At 43.2% G+C, this 3,438-nt stretch overlaps 1 long non-coding RNA gene across 1 annotated transcript in view; it reads right to left on the bottom strand.

The window, feature by feature from the left end:
• Window positions 1–3,438, bottom strand: part of LOC107749692 (uncharacterized) — a 24,394-nt gene that overhangs the window by 725 nt on the left and 20,231 nt on the right. The window lies entirely within an intron of this gene.

Below are 3,438 nucleotides of genomic sequence, written 5' to 3'. Positions count from 1 at the left end.
TGTCAGACTTTGTTCCTTGTTTTGTGTTTGTTTTGCTCCCCATGTGCCTTCCTTGCCCTTATTTGGTTTTCTTCCTGTTCCTGCTCCCTGATTGTTTTTCATTTGATTCCAGGTGTGTCTCGTCTTACCCTGATTAAGTTGTGTATTTAAAGTGTTTCCTGTTTTGAGTTCCTTGTCCGGTATTGTTCATACGAGTGCTACGTGTGTTTTCCTTGTTCCCCTGAGTTCATTAAAATCTCTCCAATGATGTACTCCTTGTCTACTTTGTTACTCGCTCCGCACTCCTCACAGTAGCGCAACCGTGACAGAATACCGGACCAGAGACAGTAAGCGGCACCCCTTCTCCCAGTGTTTGTTTTTTGGTTTTGAAAGTGTTTTGTTTTCCTGTTTTTCCCCGCGGCATGGAAACCGCTGCACGTTTCACCGCGCCGTTGTCAAGCCCGCCGGCTGCTCCGAAGACAAGTCCGTCAGCCCCGGCTCCCTCCAACGGAGGGCTCATGTTCCTATGTCTGGCCCACGGAGGGCCTCTCCTGAGTTCTCTACTCCGCCATGGCCTCCTGAACTGTCTGCTCCGCCATGGCTCCCCGAGTCCCCTGATCCGCCATGGCCTCCTGAGTTCCCTACTCCGCCATGGCCGCCTGAACTGTCTGCTCTGCCATGGCCTCCTAGTCTGCCTGCTCCGCCATGGTGCCCTGAACTGCCAGATCCGCCATGGGTCCCGGAACGGGCGCCGCACTGGAGGCCTTCCGTCCTGGAACCCTGCTCCTAGAGGCCTCCAGAGCGCCCACTCCCCTCTCCGTTGGATGTTGTTGCTCCTAGAGGCCTCCAGAGCGCCCCCCCCCCCATTGGATGTTGTACGGCGCGGGACGCGCCTTCCGGGAGGGGGGAGTTATGTCAGACTTTGTTCCTTGTTTTGTGTGTGTTTTGCTCCCCATGTGCCTTCCTTGCCCTTATTTGGTTTTCATCCTGTTCCTGCTCCCTGATTGTTTCTCATTTGATTCCAGGTGTGTCTCGTCTTCCCCTGATTAAATTGTGTATTTAAAATGTTTCCTGTTTTGAGTTCCTTGTCCGGTATTGTTCGTACGAGTGCTACGTGTGTTTTCCTTGTTCCCCTGAGTTCATAAAAATCTCTCCATTCATGTACTCCTCGTCTCCTTTGTTCCTCGCTCTGCACTCCTCACAGTAGTGCAACCGTGACAAATATAGCTATTTTTTATTTTATCTTTGTTGTTATAAATAAGAACCGATGCAAAAAAGAACAAATATACGAAACAAGTTTATAGTGTATTACTTTTTTCTTTTTTCATCTAAACGTAAGCATTCAAGTAAGAAAAACAAATAGTAAAATGTAAAAATCACTTAAGTTTGTTCATTACAAATAAATTGATTATTAAAACTACAAAACCAGTTGTAATCAAGTGCAGTGAGTGATTCTCTCTTTTCGTTTATTGTTTGATTAACACTAATGCAACAGATGGCCTATATTAATTAGTGTAATGAATGGATCTAATATAATGTTACACATCCAATGTTTTTCCCCAACAGTTCCCCAAATGTTAACATAAGAAATAACTGATTATATATGTGTGAATTGCCTACATAAATACTGTATTTCTGTGTATTTCTGTATATTTATCGGGATCGCGCGCTGGCAGAAGCATCTTTATGCGGGCGCTTCGGATGACAGTCATTGCGAGCGGAGAAAAGGTACTCCTCTCATAAAACATACAAATAAAGATACTTTTAGATGTTTAATTTTTATTTGGAGCATTGAGATCGCTAGACAAGGGCTTAATATACTCATTTTTGTGAAAAACTCAAATTCGAACAAAATCGACATTTTGCACTTTTTTTGCCTGTAGCTCAAAATGAGCCTGTGCACATTCCGACTCATTTTGACAGCACGGGTCACATATGATGCACAGTTCCTCTCAAAAATCTGTGAATGACAGGTGTCATTGGCTGGGCACAAATGAGCAGCATCAATCCAGCAATGATGAGGGCAAATGAATTTCCCAAGGTGAGACCACCAACATTTATTTCAGCCTCCACACAGCACGGTTCATCCAGTAATTTTGACTGAGGGCCCTGTTGTTGGTCATTTGCACCTGGCATTGCAAGTCGATCATTCAAAACTGAGGACGCCAACAGTTCATTAGAGCCTTGCGGCTTGATATACACCGTTTATGATGATAAACTGCAGAAGCAATCTCAGTTCACCATCTTTCCCATCTCTTCAGAGAGTGTCATTATAATAATGGTATCATCAGGGTCCCCAATTTCACAGCACTGAACCACAGCGGCAGCTGGAATGAATTGTGCATCCTAAAGACTCTGTGCACAGTCTCGGTGGCATTAATTGGCAATGACTGCATCCTTTTCATTACAGGAATTTAATGCAAAAAGTGATTACACTCACAACACCCTTATCCAGTGAACAGTAATCAGTACAGAATTAGTTTTATTATGATGATGGCTCTGTAGCTATAACTATTCTAGGAATACAATTATCCGTCTCTGTCATGTAGATGTAAGGAGGATGTTGGCAGTGTTTATACCATTTCTCCTCTTAACCATTCAGCTCTTAAAAGCATGAAAACAAATGCAAGGGGCCTTATTACGAAACTCTCCTGATGGTCCTTCACGTGACACGTGTGAACTTGTGGGGGTGGGATTACGAGTGTAGGCAGATATTTCATTCCGGCGCTGCTGCAATGTTGCTTCTGTGTGTGCTAGTGAACTCCCTACGAGCAGGTCGGTGGTCTCTACCAATGTTTGAACTAGAAAAGTTTGGCAAAGTTTGGCTGAATTTTTTAAAATGCTCAAAAAACCTAGCACTTCAAATGTTGTTCAGGGCTTATGTGCTTTGAATACCTCAAGATCTATACAAGGATAGTTCAGCCAAAAATAAAATACTGTCATCATTTACTTACACTCATGTCCTTCCACAAAACAGCATGACGTCTTTCTACCGTGGAACACAAAAGAGATATTTTGGGTACAAACAATATTTCCAAACAACAAAATAAATACATTTTCGTACTCTACAGAAGAACTGAGGTCATATACAGTAGGTTTGAAACAAGTAAATGGTGACAGAATTTTCATCTTCAGGTGAACTATTCCTTTAATACTTGGTTTAGATGGATGGACCGATTGGTAGATACTGTATGTGAATGGATGGATAGATAGACAGACAGACGAAAAGACGAATATACAGATGAACAGACAAATGACAGATACAAAGACGATTGAATAGATGGATGGACAGATATACAGTACAGATGGATGGACGGATGATTGGATGGATGGACGGATGATTGAATGGATGGACGGATAGACGGAAGGATGGATGGATGGTTGGACGGATGGATGGATGGATGGATGAAAGAACAGAAAGATGGATGGATGAAAGAACAGATAGATGGATGGATGGAT

This window comes from Sinocyclocheilus rhinocerous, unplaced genomic scaffold (genome assembly GCF_001515625.1).
Source record: "Sinocyclocheilus rhinocerous isolate Xijiao unplaced genomic scaffold, SAMN03320098_v1.1 scaffold1263, whole genome shotgun sequence".
NCBI classification, from domain to species: domain Eukaryota; kingdom Metazoa; phylum Chordata; class Actinopteri; order Cypriniformes; family Cyprinidae; genus Sinocyclocheilus; species Sinocyclocheilus rhinocerous.
The sequence above is the reverse complement of the archived record's forward strand: the minus strand, read 5'-3'. Positions and strand labels throughout refer to the sequence as shown.